Raw genomic sequence first — 23,495 nt, forward strand, 5'->3', positions numbered from 1 at the left:
ACAGAGGGGGAGATCTGACCATACTTTTTACTGGTTGTGAGAATAAAACGTCACTTAGACAACCCCTTGAAAGTAGAATGGAAGAGTTCTGTGTACGTCAACCCACAGTTTGAAGTGAATGTGATCTGTCTGCTGCTCCCACTTCTCACTTGCTTTTAACAACTATCAGGAAAGAGCCAAAATAAATTAGAGAAAGAAGAAAAAATGAATATTCATCCTACCAGATATCAAGTCATAACACAAACATATTTGCCACATGAATGCCATTATGTAAGAACAGAGTAGAAATAGCTCAGAAAGGTTCACATGGAAATACAGGTGTGAGATATATGAACTCTTTCACATAGGGATAAAAAGATGTCCTTTCTGAGGAAAAAAAAACATCCAAGTACATTACAGATCTTACTGTAAAAGCACAACTTGAAAAAGAATTATGTTAATTAGTGAAAGGTTGATCTACAGCATTAGTAAAACCTCAAAATATAAACACGTAAGCTAGGTGCTGATAGCTCATGCCTGTAATCCTATCTATCTCAGGAAGCTGAGATCTGAAGATCACAGTTCAAAACCAGCTGGGGCAGGAAAGTTCATGAGACTCATTATCTGCAGTTAACCATCAGAAAAGTGGAAGTGAAGCTGTAGCTCAAGTGGTAGAGCACTAGCTTTGAGCAAAAAAGTTCAGAGACAGTGCCCAGGGGCTGAGTTCAAGCCTTATCACTGACCAAAACCAAAACAAACAAACAAACAAACAAAAAAAAGCATACAGTTTTCTAGGTAAGGGTCTCGATCATCAGAGTGCAGCTCTGTTTTCCTCTCTCAAGGACCATGTCCTTTTTATCCTGTTCTTCTATTTGTCTTGACATACATAGGAGGTGCCTCCTAGTTCAACTCAAGGAATGCAGGTACAGACATAGCAAGAGTCCGAAGCAGGGGTTATCAGGTTATTACATCAGATTTTCATTTTTTCTTGCCCATCTAGACAATCACCTGGTATCATGTCCTTTCTGCCTGAAGGTTTCTTTAATATTTCCTATGCTGTAAATTCACAGAATTCCTTCAGCTTTCTAATGTTTCAAAAATGTTTACTTCGCCTTTGTATTTGAAAGATACTTTAACTGGGTATAGAATTCCAGATTGACATGTTTTCCCCACACCCTCTCTAAAGTACTACTTTTAAAATGTTCCATTGTTCTTCCCTCGCATTCTGATGAGAAATCTGCTCCCCTATGTGTAATGTATCTTTCTCTTATGCTGCTTTTCAGTGTTTATCATTAGTGTCAAGTAAATGGCCATTACTTCTCTTGCTTTTTTTTGTTGTGCTCTCCAATCTGGCTTTAAATAGGCTTAGAAATTTTCTAGACAAGAAAAAAATTCTATTTCTTTTTCTGTTTATTTCTCTCTTTGTTTACATGCATGTTAGAAAACTCAGATTCTTTCCAAAGAACACTGATTATCTGTTCACTGAAAATTTTCTTTTGGATGTCTATTGCCATATCTCCAGACTGACTAATCTTTCTTTTGCGACATCTACTCTCTTGTTAATCATGTCCAGTGTATTTATCTCAGATATTATCGTTTTTCTTGCAAGAAGTTAAATTTGGGGTGATTCATTTGTCTTCCAGGAATAATTCAAATTTTGAACATATGGAACACGATAAGAACAACTGTTTTAATTCTCTTTTTTGTCTGCTCATTCTAACATCTGTTTCAGGCCTGTGTCTGTCAGTTCTGATGGATTGACTTGTCTCTTCCTTATGAGTCATGCTTTTAGCTTTTCTTCATGCTTGGTAATTCTTGACTAGAGGCCAAATATCATCAATTTGACCTTGTTGAGTTGAATATTTTTTGTTAATGTTCTTGCATTGTATTAGGGGATGCAGTCAAGTTACTTAGAAACAGTTTGTTCCTTTCAACTCCTGCTTTTAAATTCCGTTAGACAAGTCTGGAGCAATGTCTCATGAAGGGCTAATTATCCTCCATTACCCAGACAAGAGCCCTCTGGGTGTTCTCTGCAATTTAGAAGAGTTTTGACTGCCTGATGGAGACAGGTATTTTTCCCCAAGTCCTATGTGAGAGTCTGGTAGTCATCCTTTCACACGCCTTGTCCCCTCCCCCTGGGACTCAGGTAGTTTCTTTACTCTTGGTCGTCAATCAGTGTTCTGTGGAATATATGGAAAGGGCCTTGGAAGCTCTGTCTGTTGTTACATAATGCTACTCAGATACTTGGCTCCATGTCATCTTCAACTCTAGAACTGTGTGTTTCTGGCTTCACTGTCCCCTAAGCTCCAGACTACAGGTCTCTTGAGGTAAGAAGCAAGAACAATCATAGGGATTATCTTATTGGTTTCCCAGTCACAAGGGCCATTGCCTAGCATCCATAGTCATGCAAACTGCTCTTTTTGTATATTTTGTCCAACTTAAAAAAAAAAAAGCTCTAAGGTGGAAGCATAAATCCAGACCCTGTACTTCCATATTGGCTGGAAGCAGAGGTGATAGAATTTGTAAGAGAGCAAACTATCTGAAAAATGCAGCCTATTCTGATGAGAGTTTATGTATTTGGATGTAAGGGGGGAAGTGCTGAATGGCAAAGCTTCTTTTAAACCAGACTGTGAAAAGCCTTTCTCTAAAATTAGTAACACATTCTGTAATGGCATTGTGTTTCTTTAACCTTGTATTTTTACCTTCTGTAACACAGGATTGCTGAAAGATCACTCAGCCCTGAGACTCTATGATGACTGTCAGTGTGGGCCAGTGATCCACTACTGTGACGGTTGAAAGCAGAAGAGCAGGCATGAATCTCACATTGACAATTTTCCCAGTTTCTCTATTTTGTGCTTTCTGAGGGAGGAAAAGACCCCAGCACCAACTATGCAGAAGTCTGCTTCTACCTCTGATTCCTCTCAAATGACCAGAGGCTTTGAAATAAAAGTTATCAGACTGTGAATTGCCATAATCTGGAAAGGGTGAGTATAAAGACCCGATATTCTTGGAGTTGGGGGAGGGAGGAAAGAAGTCGTTAAAAACAATCCCTTAGAAATCCATCTAAAAAGTGCTCGAGTATCAACAACCACAAAAAAAAAAAAAAAAAAAAAAAACCATGGATGATCCCCTGTCTGTATCTTACAATAGAAAAGGATTGAGAGAAACATGTCATCTGAGAAGAATCTACCATAGGAAACTTATAAGCTGAATCATCAGATTCCATTTTCTTTTACATTTCTTCTGACAACTCATTGAGATTTCCCAGGAATTGTGTGGCCTATATGAGGAACTTACTGATTGCCCCATTCAGAATGTGCCAAGAGTATTCAGCAGTTAGACAAAATAGAGGGCCACATTTAACTATCACTGAGGGGTTTTGATTCAGCTTAGCAAAATTTAACTTTATTTAAAGGGATTAGCCAAGCAGTAACTTCTACCCTCATACTTTAGGTAAACTAGTGGCCTCATGTACAGCTGTTTGTGCCTTCAGTGGACAATTGACAATGCCCTGAGGTCTGCATACATTGTTTGTTTTTCACAGCTGGAAAGTGGTTGTTGCTATACACAGCTTTTCCTGCCCCAAACATCACCAATGATATTAATGATAATAATGAACACACTTCTGCCAACCTACAAATACTTACCAAACAAGCATAAACAATAATCACACCAAAGTTTTGAGAAATCATAGAAGGTTATAGGACAAACATAGGCATAATGTTTGCTCTATAAAAGAAATGTTAGCAGCCCTTAGCACTCTGATTTCCTTTAAGCAATTCACTTAGTCCTATTATCATTTCTTCAGGTTCTGCGGGACACTGCCAAGGGCAAGAGTAGGAGCAGACTGGCCAAGGTACGTTAGTAATTTTCTTAATTTAATAAAAGTCAAGCCCATGTAAGTCAATGAAAAAGGGATTTGCAGGGAACTATAAGAAACCTTTCTTTCCCTTGGGCATGTGTTTATGAACAATAGACAGTGTTGAAGTGAAAATCACAGTGACTGGAAACACAGGAGCTAGATATGTGTGGGACCAATTTTAGGAAGTCGATGCTGGACAGGTAAACCAATTTAACAACTATATAGCTAGCCATCACTGGTCTTCTGTTATTTGGATGATTATATTCTCTGATTAAAGAACCTTGTTTGTTCTATCACTGGTAAAAGTGACCTATTAGCTAGCTAATGAAGTTAGTTTCACAGCAAACACTCCAAAGCAGTCCTACCTGTGCTGGTGGTTCATGCCTGTAATCCTAGCTACTCAGGAGGCTGAGATCTGAGGATCATGGTTCAAAGTCACTCAGGACAGGAAAGTCTGTGAGACTCTTATCTCCAATTAACCACCAGAAAACCAGAAGTGAAGCTATGGCTCAAGTGGTAGAGTGCTAACCTTGAGCAGAAAAGCTCAGGGATAGTACCCAGTCCCTGGGTTGAAGCCCTATCAAAAAACAAAAAACTTACCTCTCTTCCCACATTTGATAGTAGTTACTGTATTACACATCCATTTATAATTCAGTAGGGGGATTGATCAATTTTAGAATATTCTATGCCAAACTGAAACTACAATCCACACCACGAGCCAATAAGTTAAGAAATAAATACCAATTTGTGTTGAAACAGTCCTATCTAAGCAAGGAAAAGGTCAGAACTTAAAAGAAGGTCCATAGTAGCAAATACAAATATATGCTAGTAGAAAAAGCCACTGTGTACTCATGTTTACATAAATCTTGACTAGCTCTGTGTGAAGCCCTGTATTCCTCTCTATAACATACACATAAAAGATTTTAGGCTTTAGAGACATCATTATTCAGGAAGCCAGGTAAGAATAAAGCACTCCTTCTTTTAAAATGAAGAATTAGTGAAAAAAATCAGTATTCATTTTGTTGTAAAATACTCCTTTCACCAATAAAATGAATAAAATTGATTTTCTCATGTTCTCCTAAGCCCGACCCTAGCTTGCTTCTGAGATCAGATGACCTTGGGCAGTGGTATGACCTTCCACTCTTGTTCTCTACTTATTATTTTCCCCAACAAGAAAAAAAGTCAGTTCTTATTTTAAATTCCAACTTCAGAAGCTCAAGATTTATAAGAAAAAAAATGTAATCAACTCACATACTCTGTGTGGTCTTTGGTATGTGCTTATTTCCTGGATAGGCAAGGAGCTGAGGAGAAATCATTTCTGTGGCTATGTGGTTCTTTTTCCTCCCTCTTATCTCAGGACTGAGCCTCCAGCCTGATGGTGTCAAAATGTCACATTCACAGGTAATATGCTTGGACAAATAACACTTGGTGTGAGCAAACTAGCTCATGCTGTTTATTCTGATTCTCACAGAAGTACCATTCACAGATAAATTCACTTTATAGGTAATGCTGGACCAAATAAATGCTCTCACCCCTTGTAGCTTAGCATACAATTTAAGATGTACAATCCAAGCACTATTATTATGGAGCCTTTTGTAAAAAAAAATTAAAATAAAACAGGGTGAAATTTGAAATAAGTACTTTGAAGATGGGGAAACAGAGATGCATTCTACAGAACACTGATTAGGAAGGCAAGCTTGGTGGACTTCAAATAAATGGTGGAGCTGAATAAAATATCATAGCTTGCCTTGGAGACACCACAATAGGGCTCCTGTGTCACCCAGTATTCCCACAAGCGTGGATGCTATTATCTACACACACTTGATGCCTGACAAAGAGGTTTGAATGTGCAAAAGCTTGTGGGAATCTGAAATTTATCTTTTGTGCAGATAAAAAAGGTTTAGCATTCTTTTAAAGCAAGAAATTTGACTCAAAGCCATCACAACAATGTAGATTAACTTTGTACTTGGAAATCACCAGTGTGTAATTCAGAGGTTAAAACAAAGGTGCCACTTTATGCTAGAAATAAGGATCATTTAACAGTAAATGTCACCTTTTAAAAGTCACAAGAACTGATCATAAAAATTAACAGAGATGATAAAAATCTTCAGGGAATTTAAAAAATGATTGTGACTCTTTCCTATCAACATTTGACTTTCATGCTAATATTTGGCTATTTGAGCAACAATGCTAAGGAAACACTCTGCTAAGCACATGTGTAATATTAATCAACTCATTCTGTGATAGTTTATTTAGTCTATTAACTACATCTTCAGTGTATAATTGCCCAGAATAAAATCCACCTCATTCTAATTTCATAAAGGCATTTCTTTAACACTGTTAATTGCTAAAACTTCAAAGCTCTGAGACTTTCTATTTTGAGACGGTCGCTGAAAAAATACCTGTTCGCTCTGTTAACTAAGGAAATCATCTTCTGTCAAAATGCAGCGCTTAACTAGATTAGCTAGGAAAGAATTTTTGTAGCAAGGAGTCAAAAAATGATTAGGGTTTTTTTTTCTGAATATGTCAAAATGGAATGCTTTGAAAAGGAATGAAGAGATTAGGGGAAAGTTCTCATATTATTAAATGTGAATCTATAACATTAATTGTCATCTAAATTTGCTAGCAAAATATAAACTCTTCCAAATGGGCATGTCTAATGAGATGAAGAGAAAGAGAAACCTAATTGAGTAGCCCGATAGAAAATCTTTCAACAAAAACATTCTTAGTCTGAGCTTTTATAATTGTAACCCAGGAGATGCAGATTCAACAGCCAGAACATAAAAAACCTTTCCCTTTCACCCCTTGACAAAACATGGAGTTATTTGTCTCTCATCCTCCCCTTCTAAAACTATTAAGGAACAATTCAATGTTAAATACAAAACTACTCTCTGCTTTCAAAGTACTTCAAGTGTCACCAAGTTGGATAAAGGATACAAATCTTAATTATTTTTTAAGCATCATGGCTTCCCAATATTAGATACTGAAAATGGCTATTTCCAACTTACCACTGCTAAAAACAAAAAGCTCTCAAATATATGATTTTCCACTCTCCAACTACTTAGTAAAAATAATATCTGTGAGTACTCTCAGGCAATTGAATTGCTTTAGGGAAAAACATAGTTCATTTGATTTTCCAGAAGTCTACGTCAAGAGAAAACAATGCATTTGACGGTCATTAAACGTTCATTGTTCTTAACCCTGCATTTTTGCTAACCCTCTAAGAACAAACATTTCCCTCCAGAATTAAGGTGTGGGATCAGCATTCCACCCCCAAGTTACAAGCCTCCTGCTTGCATATGAGAATCAAGCAAGAGCACAAGGATTTTGCCTGAAGAGATTCTGACTTCATAGATCTAGAATCAGACTTGGGCACTGGAACTCTATTTACCCTCTTAGGATTTCTCCTGTGCAACCATTCCACATACATCTCACAGATATTTTTCCAAAATTATCAACCCTACAGGAGACAAGTAGTTGACATAGCTCCATGATATAACTTCTTCACAATACTCCTCTTCCCATAATATTCCCAGGGAACTAAAGTTGCCAACCAAACATTCCTGGAATATCTCCTCATGACTTTTTTTAAAGCAACACAAGTATATGTGTGATCAAAAAATATTAGCAACTAGGGCAGAACGTTGCCTATGGCTCCGACTCAGTTTTTATTTCAGTTGCTACAAGACAGAAGTTTCTTTGACACTTGGGGGAAGCACCCCGGAGTCCCACTCTATCCTGGAGTTTCACACCATGGCAGCTGATGGGAATCTTTTTAGAGAAAGGGGTTTTGGAATCCCCAGCAATTATTTGTTGTATAATTCTCCCTAACTACATATTCATAACCTGACTTACAGAATTGTAACCTCTTGATACAACTACTTAACAAAAACTTTAAAACAATTGTAATACAAGAATCGTAGCATTTACTATGGGAGGCTGATGCCAGATAAGCATTCAATCACATCCAATCTGAAATGTGACTATTAACTGTTACCCAAAAATAGTGTCCCCTTGAATTTGGCTTCTCTTGGTGGAAGGGCTGTGGAATTTTCTGGTTCATGTACCGGATTCTACAGATGTGAAAATTCAAAAGATAAATGGCTAGCAAAAGGCACAACCAGAGAAGACCGGCACCCACAGGGAACACAATTCTTATGGCTTCTAGCAAATCAGTACTTGTATCATTGCATTCTGATCATCCTCTTTAATAATCCCTTTTCATTATTAGAAATGAAATGGCATAAGGATAATAAAAGTTTAACCAAGGCTCCATGGAAACTGTTTAATTACTTACATGGCATTCCCAAAGGAATAGGACAAGGGAAAGAAAGTCGTTTCTCAATGGTTAAATTCTTGTAAGATTTTACATAGTAATAAAGTTGTGTCAGAGATACACAACCTCAAGCTGTCACAGCCAGGCCTACCCAGGCATGACTGCTGCACCTGCTAGCCAAGAGGAGCACTTAGAAAATAAAATTAACATGAATAAGCTGTGGTCTGTAGTGATGCTACTATGTCAATATGAGCTCATTGATTGTAACAATTTTTCTCTTTCCAGCCTTCAGATGGAACTGGGAAAAGGGGAAGTGGCAGACTCTACTTGCATTATCTTACTGATCACTCTGAAGACTTAAAGCTATTCTAAAACACCCCCTTTCTAAAAATGTACACTAGATCCCCTACAGTAACACAAAGGACATCACTTACTGAAGAATATTTTGAATGATAAACATTTTGTAAGTCAGGCCCAGAGAGAAAAAGGATCCATGTTTTTTTCCCTTATATGTAGAAGCTAGATTTAGCTTAGACACTTTTAAGTAAATTCGTTGGATGGTATGCAAGTATGTACAAATGTATTAACTGAAATATGGTAGATTCCGGGGAGAATTGAAATAATGTAATGCCTTAGAAAAATAAACACCCAGTAGTGAGTACACAAAAGGGGGTAGAGGAAGAGGAGAAAATGTGGACAAGAATCCAATGTATATCCTACAATAAGAAGAGTGAAGGGAAGGGATGGGTGAGGATGTTGGAAGGGGTGATTGTTGAAGGGAGGCCTCTTTGTAAAAATACTAATGTAATTTAAAAAAAACTGAACACAGCAATACAAATGGTTAACAAACACTGGAGAGAAATGAACCCATCAAATTAACAATGAACATTCCTTGGGTATATATGCACCCTTTCAGTTGTTAGTCCTTACAAGCATTTATGTCATTTGGACATTAGGTGGCGCTCATGCTCATCACACCGAGCAGGTTGACTCCCTACCATGAGTGATAGGAGCGGATGATGGAACTCCCTAGTATTTTTGAGGTGTAAATTGGGAAGACAAAATCAAGCCCCTAGGGAGACCAAGATACTTTGGGTTGGGTGGCCTCTTGCAAACAACAAATAAAACTGGAAATCATCACGGAGCAAGACTCACAAATCCCAAGGGCCCAGTTGGCAGGCCTCAAGGTCCCTAGACACACCAGAAGCTATGTTGCCCATATGTGGCAGTTTTTCAAAGGAGCCCTCAACACTTCGGACTTGGAGAGTCATGACTCTCATGTTCTTTAAGTTCTAGATCATTTCTGTATCAGCATCTAGCAAGGGATTTCAACGTTAGTAGGCAATGGTAACATGTTGGTTGAATGAATAAATACATGGACGAGTAGATGTATGAAAGGAATTTCCATACGAGGCCCAAATTTCATCCCTCCTTTAATATGTTCCATGTTGTTATTTAACTACAGGTGTCACTAGGTATTCATGGTTGGATCCTTCATCAGTATTTGCAAACTAAGAATAACAACGAAGAGTAAATACCTCTTAAATAATTTCTGTGTAACTAGTCCTAATTCAGCTTGGCATCTTATTCCAATAAATGATAAAGGAATGTCAATCTAGGCCTTATAAAATTATATGTTAAGCCTAGCTAAAAATAAGAAGAATAAAACTAATGGCCACAAAAAGAAAAAGATCTCAATACTGTGAACTCAAATAACTAAACACTGTCCTTTTAGTGCTACTACAATCCAGCTGTAACTTTTAAAAAAAACAACCATTTTATATAGTGCTCTTGCTATAAAGCAATACAATAGATTCTCTGTAATCAATTTATTGTCTATGGATTACATTTCTGATTTCACAAGGCTCTTCTCTAAACGTGCTCTTTACAAAAGAGCTCTGAAGTTGAAATGCAAGACTTTGTAGCATTTATTTGTGATTAGCAAATTATTGATCTCACCCAAGAAAACAAAAAGAAAGAAACAACTTGCTTTTTTCCAAAGGGGAATTACTAACTAAACAATCCACACAGAGTGTGGGTGAATAATTTGTGTGTATGGCGGTATATACAAAATCATTGTAAGGAATTCTTGTGCACACACAATTCTCAGAATCATTAGGACTGACTTGTTTTTTGCTGACTCTATTCCCCCTCCCATAATATTCAGAATGTGAAATCTTTAATTTTATCCAAATCAAAGTCTTATCAATAGAGAAGTTTCTCAGTATGTATTTCTGCTTGCGTATGGTGTTATAGGATGATCAAATAGACAAGAGTTACTTTGCTCAATCTGCAACTCACCTGAAGATCCCCAAACACACCAAACTGTTTGACTCTAGCCAGGAATCTTCGATTACTGCTCTCATTGTCTTCCATTTCCCTGAAGTCAGTCCTCTGTCTAACCTCCAGAGACCCAGCTTAACCACCATCTCTCTGCAAACCTCTGCAGAAGTTATTCTCTCTGCTCTCCTCCCTCCTCCATCTCTGATAGATTCTCACCTTTCAAACATCACTTAGACATCCCTTCCCCTGGGAAGCCTCTCAGGAGTGCAGGCGTCCCTGCCTGATATGAACTGCATTCACCAGTCCTCTTCTTCCATTAATACTCCATGTACTTTTTTTTTCAATCACCTGCCTCCTCTGCTTGGTTCTGAATGCTGGGGACACAAGGGTAACATCTGTCTTATGCATTCGTTCCCCATACCTTTCAGAAACCTCCTGGTAAAAAGGCAGTAGCTCAAAAGTTAAATATGAATTCAAGCTACTTCTTTATAAGCCTTGGAATATAAGTTATGCTCTCTGAATAAGCCGCTTGAAATGCATTTGGCATGCTTTAAGTATTTCTCCTCCTTAAAAACCAGCAGGGCAGGAGGGGGATTTCCTGAACCATGTATTAAAGAATCATTTTCCAGAAGCTTGTAGAAAATATTTTTGTGTTCTTATTTACCCTACTTTTCCTATCAAGTTAAAATGACAGTAGTAACACTTGGACGAATGAAACAAGCTAACTCAGGGTTAGTGACACTATCCAGGTGATAGTACTTGTTGCATGGAAATATCTGCAGCTTGGCTTGGGCCTTGTAGATCCAGACTATTGACCCTTGACTCAGCCATGTTTGATCATCAGGTTTTCATATTCTTCCCTTGCTGCAGAGTATTAGTTCAAATTGTGAGGAAAGAACTTTAATTTTGGAAAGACAGCCAGCATTTTTTATAGTATCTATATATACTATATATAGTATCTACACAGAGAGAGAGAGAGAGAGAGAGAGAGAGAGAGAGAGAGAGAGAGAGAGACTGGCCTTAAGTGAATCACTGTCTCTGAGCTTTCCCATCTCCATTTACACCTTGTTGTTTTTCTGAGGCTAACTCATTATCCACTCCATTGTCCCTAGCATTCTAATGAACACTGACAACCTGCCACACACTCTGAGAAGGTCCTAGCGCATATCATCTCATTTAACTTCATTATCTCATTGAATAGATATGATCTGGCCCCTAAGCTTGCTACCGTGGATCCTTAAATCCATGTCTCCGAGTACGGAGACCACTTAGAAAGCTTTTGCTTATTAAAAGAAGCCTCCAACTATTGGCATTTTTACTTTTTATGAATAGTAATTTTCACAACACAGAATTGTAATTGTCTGCCTTAGTGGTATGACAGAAATCATTTTTAAGCAATCTTGTAGTTTAGTAGACTACTGCTCACATCTCTCAGACTTTCCTTCTTACTGAAGTAGTCCCCAAAATTTAACGATTATACATCTTGATATATTACCATACAAATAGAAAGAACATATCCTAAAAGTGTAATTGCTCTAGTTTGTCTTAATGTGTGTTTATACAAGTTATTTTAATGAGGTAAAATGGTACTGTCAACACGAAGGTGAAGCAATGGGAGGTTATCATTTTATAATCTAAAGTGTCGCATTTTATGTAATTAGGTTTCGTCACAATACTAGTAAAGAGAATGTTCCCTTCAATAATAGTAATGGCTCAAGTATTTTAAGACACATAGCCATGGTAAAACAGTCTTTTATGAGGTGAAAAGGTAGTGACAGAAAGACACATGTTTAATTAGATCCTGAATCTCCAGTAACTACCAAGTGACAGCAGCAGACCCTTGTTTTCTTCTTGCTTTTGATACACCTATTCACACACTGGGTTGTACTCAAATCTACCCAGGGCGCCAGGTGGCTCACACCTGTAATCCTAACTACTCAGGAGGCTGAGATCTGAGGATCATGGTTCAAAGCCATCCTGGGCAGGAAAGTCCAAGAGACTCTGATCACCAATTAACTACTAGTAAATCAGAAGTGGAACTGTGGCTCAAAGTAGTACAGCACTAATCTTGAGTGGAAGAGCTCAGAGGCAGCACCCAGGCCCAAGTTCAAGCCCCACGACCAGCCAAAAAGAAAAAAAAAGTACACAGAAACATTGTAGATTCCAAACATTGTAAGTGTAGATCAACATGTATTATATACACAAGTGGATATGTTTGATTGAAACCCCCTTGGACAAGTATTTAAAGATAATTTTTTAAAACAAATCAGTGTGGAGTACTGGATTCTGAAGGCCATCAAGAGCATGGAATTAACCACACCTACCTATCTTGTTTATTGTGATGACCCTGTCTGGCATATACAAAGGAAATCAATGAATATGTAAGTCCCAAGCATGTACTAGTAAATTGTATTTTTTTTCTTTTAGAACAATAAATGAGCTATAGGGCACAGAAAGGTCTTAGACTCCATGTTGGCCAAGAGAAACAAAAGGCTACAAGTTTTTAAAGACATCTGAATGGTTATGAGGGAGGGATTGAAGTGAGGGATTAGAGATATAGGTGGGTAAGTGGTTGAGACGTGGCACCTGATTCGATATATAAAAGATAACAAAAAGAATGCTAGAAAGGAGGATGCCCCTAACTCTAGCTTAGTCTGTCAGATATTCTAGGATAAAATAAAAGCCAAAGAAGAAAGCACAGGTTTTCTTTGGATGGGCTGGAGGTGGTGGAAAATACAAGTTGATGTAAAGGAAAATTAAATTCAAATTGAGAGATCCTTAAAGTGTTTTTAGAAGCCTTGGTCAAGGAAGATTTACCAAAAGGTATGTGTACCATGGAGGAAAAGAGACCCACGGGGATTTGTTAGGAGCATGTATATAGTTAAGAGATTCATAAAGAAAAAACAAGGATCCAGACCAAGAGTCTGGGACATGTTGGGATTACAAGTCAGAGGAAATTGTAAGGGAGGGTGGGAGGGACCAAGAGAGAAATTTGTGAGAAGTCAAGTGATGAACTAGGGGGGGCAGGGCGTAGAAAGATCTTAATACTAACAACAAGGATGTAAGGACTGAAGTCATTTCCACAGTGGAACTTCAGTAAGGCCCGGGGAAAGGAGGAAGCTGGGAAGAATAACTATGTTATTTGAAGCACGGAGTCAAGCACCTGCTCCTGAGAACAAGCAACCAAATCCAAGAGCTGCCCTATCTTGAGGGCCTGTAAGCCCTGCATAGCAGAGAGAATCCAGCCATTGGCATCTTTCCACATCAGCAAGAAGAGAACATGCAGGGCCTGGCCTGAGCTTCTCCATGAAATGACCTTAATCTCTAGATCTTGGAAGAAAACCACAGGCAGGCTTCGTGTCTGAAGCCTCTGGAGAATTTTCAGTCTACTAAACCCCATCTTAAGGTCACATTTTTAGATTCTTCCTTTGCCCCCAGTCATTGGAAAAGAATTCAAAAAGGAAAAAAAAAACTTTATCTATTTGGGAAGGGGAAATGCCATAGATTTTAAATAAATAAAAGGCTATCGACTCATTCTGAGACGTTTAAAGTCACTGAGAAAGTGTCCAAATCATTATGCCTCTCAAGTCTCTAATTGGCTTTCCTTCTCCACTCCTCTGGTTCTTATCTTGCCTGAGGCTCTTGTTCTCATACAGGGACGATCATACTAATACTATCACTTTTCTATCTCTATCTAGACTATTTCTCCCTCAAACTTCTGGTGCACAGCTCAGGTGATTCTTTCAAAAACATACAACAGGTAACTTCCTCAATGAGAAGTTCCAACTAGCTGTAAGTTCCTTCTGAATGGCCATCCAGATACAAGGAAACCAATTCTTGATGTCCTGACCTTGCCCCTGCCTTTATCATGGTTCCTGAACATTGCCATTGGGCCTGCTGTTTTCTACGAGTCCTGAATGGTGCACATGTCTGAGCTTTTTACACCTGCTATTCCATCTGCTTGAACCATTTCCTCTGCTTTCAGTACCTGATGATTTCCTACTCAATCTATTCATCTTCCATGTGCACCTCATATTTTCTCTTCATGATAGCTTCCCTGATTTCTGGGTCTCTTTCCTCCAACCCTTCAACAGGCAGAGTTTATCATTCCACCTTCTCTGTTATATTGGCTTCTTGTACATTCTTTCTCAGCATATAAAAATTATAGTAGAGGTCTGGAAATTCTACTGCAAAGCAAAATGGATATGTCAAGCCAGGCGCTGGTGGCTCACACCTGTAATCCTAGCTTCTCAGGAGGCTGAGATCTGAGCATCACAGTCCAAAGCCAGCCCAGGCAAGAAAGTCTGTGAGACTCTTATCTCCAATAAGCCATCAGAAAATGGGAAGTGGCGCTGTGGCTCAAGTGGTAGAGTGCTCTCCTTGAACTGAAGAACTGAGGGACAGCAACAGGCCCAGAGTTCAAGCCCTCCGACCGACTGAAAAAAAAAAAAAAGGAAAAAAAAATGGATATGTCCAAATGAACAACTAATTGGTGGTAATAAAAAATGTGTGTGTGGGGGGGAAGTTGTATTCTTACTTTCCCTGTTTCATCCATCTGCTACAAAATCACATTTAGAAATTTAGCTTCTGAGGGAAAAAATAACATAGGGAATGGAAACTTCACATTTGGAGTGATCACAGGCAATTGTAATCTGAGATTATTTGTCACATTTTCTTTCAACACTGTTAATGCTTTCTCTAACGCTTGCTTCTCGGTAAAGCAACTTCTAGGCCACCAAAAATATTTCTAATCAAGTTTGCCAAAAAAAAAAAAAAAAAAAAGACACTCCCATTTTTTTTTTCCATTAGTATGCTTGAAATCCCTCCCTGCAAAGCTCTCATAGTAAAGTGTCTAACATTACACTAAGAATTTTAAGTTTGGGGCTGGGAAGGTGGCTCAGTGGTAGAGTGTTTGCCTTACATGCATGAGACCCTGGGCTTGATTTCTCAGCACCACATAAATAGAAAAAAACAGAAGTGGCACTGTGGCTCAAGTGGTAGAGCACTCGCCTTGATCTGAAGAGCTGAGGGACAGTGCCCAGGCCCAGACCTTAAGCCCCATGACCGACACAAAAAAAAAAGAATTTTAAGTTTTCACAATTAACTTTTCTGTGTTGGGCGCTTTGAATATCAACAGACCTAGATGGGGGATTTGGACCAAGTGGTACAGTCTATTTAGTATAAGATATAGTCAAAATATTTGGAAGTCTGTTTCCAGGAACACAAATAAGCTAAGTATGTTTAATGCATGTAAAGGCACACATGATATTGATGGGGCAGTAAAGAATATCTTCTCCAGATGGTAATGCCTTAAACATGAGCCAAACCACCCTTCTCTCTTTGGACCTTTCCAGAGAGACTTTCGGTTACGCCTCCTTAATGGGAAAAGGATGTGTTTTGGTTTTTGTCCTGCCTGATTTGCATTAAAATGTGTTGAACTTTTGAGACTAGGTCATGATAGTAGCTATTTAGTACACTTAAAAGACTACTTCTGAGCGCCCAAGAACTGTAGAGGATAGGCCACATTTTCCTCCTGAGTTGTAGGGAGTCTTAAACATAAAAGCTCAGAGACCGGGACCAGGCCCAGAGTTCAAGCCCAAGGACTGGCAAAAAGAAAGAAAGAAAATGAATCTAGAAACATCAGTTAGGAAAATATTCCTCTCTCTCCTAGAAACTGAAATATTCAGCCATACATACCCAGTAGATTATAACTGGTCAGTCACCATGTAGGGATATGGATAGGGAAACATATACTTGGTAATTATCTTCTACCCTACCTCATCTAGAAAATAAATCTGAGTTCCCTTTTTGCCTGTAAAACAGGCAAAAGGAAAAAGACCATTTATTAGCAAGTAATATTTAAAAGCACTTTTCAAATGTGCTTCCAACAATTTCACCTCCTGCAAACCACAAAGCAAGAATATCATTATCCCCAGAGAAAACTCAGAGGAAGTAAGACTCATACAAGTTCAAAGATCCAGCAATTACCAGAGCGGGACCGAAAACCTGAGTCTTTGCACTCTAAATCCTTTCCCCTGTGATTACAGTGACCTGTTTTGACACTTGAGAGACAACAGAAGGAGAGCCCAAATTTGTTTACCTCACATCTTTGTCCTTGGCCTGCCTTAGTCCTAAGGATATAATAAGACTGCATTATCTGTAAGGATATAATAAGATTGCTATAAACCCGGGGCTATTATGCTAGTCCCTTTTTTGCTTATGAACTCTCTTTTTTTACAATAGGGTGAAAAAAATATGGTATTTTGGAGAATGTAAAATCCCATCCATTGCAAAAGGCATGAGTATTTCTCATACAACCAAGAAAAATCATCCCATCCATTTAAATCATGACAATGCCTTCGCCTCACCTAGAAGTTCCTTCAACAATTGCTTCTTTTACACTGACTTATAGTTTGCTTTACTTTATTCATTCTGTGCACATACATGCATACTCTCAAAAGTAAGCAAAAAACATACTAATTTATAAGCAAAAAAAGGCCTTTCTAAAGTCCCTCATCTTCAGAATCAAATTCTTTTTTTTTTTTTTTGGTTGGTAGTGGGGCCTGAACTCGGCCTGGGTGCTGGCCAGCACTCTACCACTTAAGCCACAGCGCCACTTCCGGCTTTTTCTGCTTATGTGGTGCTGATGAATCAAACCCAGGTCTCATGTATACAAGGCAAGCGCTCTACCACTGAGCCACCTTCCCAGACCCAAGCATTTCTTAAATAGGCTCTACTCTTCAAGAAGCGTGGAGTTTGTAGCATCTGGAATTATATCAGAAGATGAGCAAAAGAATATCTGCCAACAGTGAGTGGACTCCCATAGTCGAGCTTCAAATAAACATTGTTTGTAGGTTTTAAACATCTGGGCTTGAGTTGGTCCACACATCACAGGAAATATGAAATCTTCCCAGATGTGGACAGTGATAACTCCATCAGCCTGGCTGGCTTCAGGAAGATACCAGCAACTGGAAGGCATTGCCCGAGTTCACATCAAATACGGGACAAACGTGTTTTAGAATTGCTAACATCAGATATTCTCCTTGTATTGTCTTTTAACTTTCCCTTTAAGGAGAACAAGTTGGATATGTGTATTTAGACACCTGTCAAGTTCCTTCCTGGTAATCAACCAAAATAAGAGGGAAACAATATGCAAAATTAGCTGAGAGTGAACAAAATCCGCTTGGAACATGACAGTCATGGTATTTTTCATTACTTCTAGTTTTCTATGAAATTCCCAGCTTGTGCTTCTTGTACATAAGGAAACAAACTCAGCAAGAGAAAGCAATTTGCTCCCAACAGAAAGACAGCTCCTGCCAGAGCCTAAATTCAAACCCCAGCAACTCATCTTCCTGCCTCCTGCTCCCTTTGTGGTTTCTTACTATCTTTATTTTTTTTTTTTTTGGAAACTGAGTTTTCCCTACTCCCTTCATCTCTTCTTCCCTCTTCTTTTGTTGTTGTTGTTTGCTTTCATTCACCAAATGCATTACAGTGAACAGTAGGATATCTCAATTGTCTGAAGACAATTTCTGCTGTCTTGCCATTCCTAGGGGTATCTGGTGAGAAACAGCTTCCTTTCTAGCTCAAGAGCCACACTACTGTTGACCTCCTTACAGGCAAAACTTGAGGGGACACCTTTCTGGGCTGCCCAAAGTAGCTCAGCTATACACCATCAGCAACAAGGGGATTTGCATACAATCTCTCCCGGAGGAGGGACTTCCTGTATTCTCTACACACCATTGCTGTGGGGACTTCCTGCACTGCACCAAGGAGAAGAGGCTTTCTGTACACACCCCCTGGGAAGGACTTCCTTGCTGCAAATAAGCATGAGAATAGAAACATGTGCTAGTAAGGGGAGCTGTTGGTAAGGGAGCTTGAAATATTTTCCTGACAGATTTTTATTTGCTATGGCTGGCCATAGGGCTGTGATACGATGAAGTATTTGAGAAGTCTGCTTCAGCAGTCTCTTATTCTTCCTTTTCTCTTTCCTTCTTTCCTTCTCTCTTCCTCCCTTCCTTCCTTTCATTCATGTGCTTGAACTCAGGGCCTGGGCACTGTGCCTGAGCTTTTGTGCTCAAGGCTAGCACTCTGCCATTTGAGTCACAGCTCCACTTCTGGCTTTTTGGTGGTTAATTGGAGATAAGAGTCTCGTGGACTTTCCTGCCCGGGCTGGCTTCAAACCATAATCCTCCGATACCAGCTTTCTGAGTAGCTAATACTGGTGCCCAGCTAGCAGTGTCTTTCTTGTCCCCAGGTCATTACCCAGGTTATTTCTCTACTTAAAATGCTTATGCCATTGTCATCCTTCTACGATGGCTCAATATCACTTCTGTCATGCTCAGTTAGAGAGGACGGTTTGCTTGCTCTTTATCCCCTTCTGTGGCTCTCATCATGCGATGCTATTACTTTCTTGTTAGCTAAATGATGTTGCTTTCATGTCTAATTGAAAAACCTCAGAGGTGAAGCCTCCTCCTTCCACTCCTGTGCCCTTTGGTACAGTGCTGCCCCGTGGAAATTCAATACAGGCCCCAGAGGTAAGCCCCACAGGTAATTTAAAATTTTCTAGTAGACATATTACCAAAAAAAAAGCCCACTGGAAACTAATTGAGTCACATTCTACTTAATCTAATAGAAGCAAAAGATGATTAGCTCAAACTGTAATAAAATTAAGAATTGATGACTTTGAAAATATTCTTTTTGCAAAGTCTTTGGAATATGGTGTGTATTTTTCATGCATAGCACATCTCAGTTGAGACTAGTTACCCATATCTGATGTCCTAGAGAGCTCATGTGGACAATGTGGCTCTGTGTGAACAATGAAGCTCCTCCATGGGCTGAGAACTGTACATTTTTAGTGAATGGAGGACATAGTGTATAATAGATCAGGGAGATGGGATAGCTTTGGAAAGCATGGGGAAAGAAGATAAGGAAAAGTGGCTAATACCAAAAATGAAGCTTCAAATTAATTGGTTCTGGTTCTTCACAGGTACAAACCAAACATTTTTGGGGAAAAGAACATCTGAAGGGCCAAAATAAGGTGCTATATTTTACACCATTGTCAAAATGATTGCAGAAGAAACAAATGTGATGTGTTTTGAAATGAAAATGGGGTGCTCTGACTGGCACCAATTATGTAGGAGTATTTGGAAAGAGGTTTACAATGGTGATAATAATATAGAACAAATATATATAATCTTTATTTTACAGCCATGTAAAATTGCCATGTACAGGATAGGTTTTTACTATTCAATAAAATGGTACGATCAAGTGAACTGGATTCCTTCAGTTCTTAATCTAGATAATCGCTGCATGAATTTGATTAACATGCAACTCTACTTACTGCATACAGCAAAAGAGACAAACACTAAATGAAGTTATGACATTTGAATGTGTAACGAGGCTGCCCATTTTTCTTCTCACTTTTAGATCTATCATTTGATGAAAAGAAATGACTCCACTATACCTACTTAGCATTGCTTACCTACCAATTACCACCTTTCAGCTGTGTGCCATTTAAGGCATTTCATCACAGTTCATATTGTTACCAAAACACAGTAGCAAAATCAAATAAAGCAAGGAAAGAGTAGGCACAAAAATTAATGCCAGAAAAGGGACACCAAATTATCAGTAGATGAATTTTCAATAGGTGAAGATTTCTGAATATGTTTCATGAAGATCCAATTTTGATTTTATGTGTTTTTAGGCTTGAATAACAAGTACATTGCTCCCACCCAAACTACAATCCTGGGAGTGATGTTATAGCTAATCAACCTAGTCTGTCCTTCCTTCTTTCCTTCCTTCCTCTCTTTCCTGTTCTCTCTCATGCTCCTGCTTTCTCTCTCTCTCTCTCTCTCTCTCTCTCTCTCTCTCTCTCTCTCTCTCTCTCTCTCTCTCTCTCTCTCTCTCTCTCTCTCTCTCTCTCTCTCTCTCTCTCTCTCTCTCTCTCTCTCTCTCTCTCTCTCTCTCTCTCTCGTCTTTTTCCTGTAGTACTAGGGATTGAACTCAGGGCCTCATGCTGGCTAGCCACCTACCATTTGAGGTGCTACCTGCTCCCCTTTTTACTGCATATTTTCAAGATTTGTTTTCAATTTTTGCTCAGGCCAGCCAGGGCGGTGAGCCACGTCCTCCTACTTAAACTTCCGCATCTCAGCGGTGATGGCAGACATGCACTATTGTGTACAGCCATTGGTTGAGATGGAATCTCACAAATATTTTATGTCCAGGTTGGCCTTGAACCACAGTCTCCCAATCTTTACCTTCCAAGTAGCTAGGATCACAGGCTTGAGTCACTAAACTCAGCTCCAGTCAGTTTTAGCAGTTTAAATTCATATATATATATATATATATATATATATATATATATATATATATATATATATATATATATATATATATATATTTGTAGCCTTCTCCATCCCTCATTTCCCCCTTTGCTAGTATTTTGGTTCAGGCTTTCAGGTATGGCTGAAGGAGCAGAGTGCTAGCCTAACAGCTCAAATCCCAACTACCAGGACTGCTCAAAATAAATAGCTTTAAACAGTTGATAAAGGATGGTAAGGATTGTCTTCTCGTCTTACCCTGGTATTTCCTTAGGTGTCACTACTTTGACAATTTCTAAAAGGCTGTCTAACCAAATATTTTGATTTAAGTTCCCTCCTTTGATAGTATTTTGGTTCACGCTTCTTTGAGCTTGTATAAACCTTCAGGAGCTCCTACAATAGCCTACAAATTAAGATTCTTGTTCTCAATCTTAGCCCTTCAAATATATGAACCATAAAGCTACCACAGAGGTCCCTGTCCTGCTTGAAATGAGTCATGCTCAGTAGCATGACCATGCAAACTCCCTGTAATGTGGCTTCTGCCTCTCCTTGACTTATTTGTGTCACCTGATTACCCTCCATTTATCCTCTATCATGTATATGCTTTGCATATGCTAACTCTGTACTAATTGTTCTGTATTATGTCTTTATGTGTCCATCAGTCTGATGACTGTACCACTCCTTGAGGTCAGAAAAATCATTCACCATAAGAAAACATCTTGAGTGTCTTGGATGATACGGCTCATGTCAGGACCTTACCAAAGAACCTAAGATAGTGCTTTACACATAAGTAGCATCCAGTAATTGAGTGCCTAAGTAAACTACACGTTATCAACATCCCTACGTTTAGATAAAAAGAAAATTCAGAGTTTAAGCCAATCATGAGACAACTTTCTTTCTGTTAGCTCCCTAGTTTAAGAATCCAACCCCATCTCAAACATGAGTCATGTTCAATTTGGAATCTAGGTCACAAATGAACTACCAAGCACACCACGGCTGTGCAATATACATCATCAAGAAATTAGGATCATGCCCTTCGCAACATCCCTGACTGCATCAGAGAGAAGAAATGGAGTTTGCCATCAGTGAGAATCGCAGAGAGTTCTGGGAACTCAGAGACTGAGGTGCGAAAGCCTTTGGAAAATGTTCCTGGTAGCAAATACCTTCCTGTGTGTTCATCAAAATGAATGTGTTCGATACATTGCAGAATTTAAATTTAACTTTTCCTTATACAAACTTCCTTATTTATACCATTGGGACTTTTCATTTTCATAGACATTTCTGGAAGACATGTGAACTAAACAAAGGAAGCATATATCTTACTGGATTTGCTTTAGGAGCCGTTCAAAGGGCAATAGAAACCCTATAAGTCTGAAAAGAAAGTGTTCAATAGTTGTTTTTTTTCCTGTGACAATATCTCACTATGTAATTCAGAGATCTAGTGTTAAAATCTCAGTTCTCTAGTCTCAGCTGCCTCGTGCTGGGACTATAGGAGTAAGCTGACCAGTTTCTTTTGTTGTTATTGTAAAGGCAAGAAACTTCTTAAAATCTGAAAATAGCAATGTCCCATCATGGAAGGATGATGGAATTGGGACGAGAGCAGAATTAAACTTGAGGTTCATGTGAAAGCACCTAATTATATGTTTCATTAAAAACTATAATGCAAACTGGGGCACTGGTGGCTCCTGCCTACAATCCTAGCTACTCAGAAAACTAAACATTGTTTTGAAGCCAGCCTTGGCAGAAAACCTTATTTTTGTCTCCAAAATTACCAGAAAAGGGTAGGGGTACAGGTATGGCTGAAGGGGCAGAGTGCCAGCCAAACAAGCTCATAATCCCAAATACCAGGACTGCCCAAAATAAATACCTTTAAACAGTCATCTTTTGGAGGGTACTTCTGTTGTTAAAATGGGTAAAGATTGTCTTCATCTTACCCTTTATTTCCTTAGATATCACCACTTTGACAATTTCTAAAAGGCTGTCTAACCAAGTATTTTGATTTTTAAAGTTCCTGATTATACTGCCTTGTGTAAAATTGCTATCTATATCATAGTCAATGATTAAGGAAAAGAGTCGAAATTAGTTGATTGAAGGCAGGTGCCAATGGCTTATGCCTATAATCCTAAACTACTTAGGAGGCTGAGATCCGAGGATCATGGTTCGAAGCCGGGCTGGGAAGGAAAGTCTATGAGACTGTCATTGCCAATAAACTACAAAAAAAAAAGTGGGAAGTGGTGGTGTGGCTCAAGGGGTAGAGCAAAATAAGCCTTGAGCAAAAAAAGCTCAGAGACAGCACCCAGGCCCTGTGTTCAAGCCCCAGGATGGGCACACACAAACCAAAATCAGTTGATTTAAGAAAGAAAGAAACAAGTCAATTTCACCATGAGTTTGTGGATACACTGGAAGGCAAGGCAGGACTGGAGAATCTTCCCAAACCCCACAATGATTCCTGAAAAATCCCTATTTACACCTGTAAACAGGCCAAACACATTTTGCTCTTAAAAAAATAACTGAGAAGTATTTTTTTTACCTAGTCAGTTCTCCCTTCCTTGAAAAAAAAAATGGTGTGATTTATTAGCCATTTTATTATACCCCTGCGTATTTCCCCCCTCATTAAATGGCACCCCATATTTAAATAATAAAGTCCTATCAAATATTTATTTTAATTACCATTTGCTGCCACACAGTAGTGCTTCTGAGGATTGAGATTTTAATATTCAAATCCTTTTCCTGGCACAGCATAAACACTAATCAGTGTTTATCCCATAGCAACAGG

At 38.8% G+C, this 23,495-nt stretch overlaps 1 protein-coding gene and 1 long non-coding RNA gene across 3 annotated transcripts in view; one reads left to right on the forward strand and one right to left on the reverse strand.

The window, feature by feature from the left end:
* The window catches only part of LOC138821318 (uncharacterized), a 136,728-nt gene extending 125,982 nt beyond the window's left edge, over positions 1 to 10,746 (forward strand). The window contains exons 5-8 of one of the 2 annotated variants that reach the window (XR_011370128.1): positions 2,696 to 2,963; positions 3,788 to 3,835; positions 5,135 to 5,242; positions 8,403 to 10,746. This is a non-coding gene — a long non-coding RNA (uncharacterized lncRNA). The remainder of the gene's footprint in view (positions 1 to 2,695; positions 2,964 to 3,787; positions 3,836 to 5,134; positions 5,243 to 8,402) is intronic. The other variant, XR_011370129.1, reaches the window with a different exon arrangement.
* Positions 1 to 23,495, reverse strand: part of LOC138821317 (guanylate cyclase soluble subunit alpha-2) — a 204,037-nt gene that overhangs the window by 27,666 nt on the left and 152,876 nt on the right. The gene's annotated exons all lie outside the window — the stretch shown is intronic.

This window comes from Dipodomys merriami, unplaced genomic scaffold (assembly GCF_024711535.1).
Source record: "Dipodomys merriami isolate MVZ:Mamm:240054 unplaced genomic scaffold, mDipMer1.0.p SCAF_91, whole genome shotgun sequence".
In the NCBI taxonomy this organism is placed as follows: domain Eukaryota; kingdom Metazoa; phylum Chordata; class Mammalia; order Rodentia; family Heteromyidae; genus Dipodomys; species Dipodomys merriami.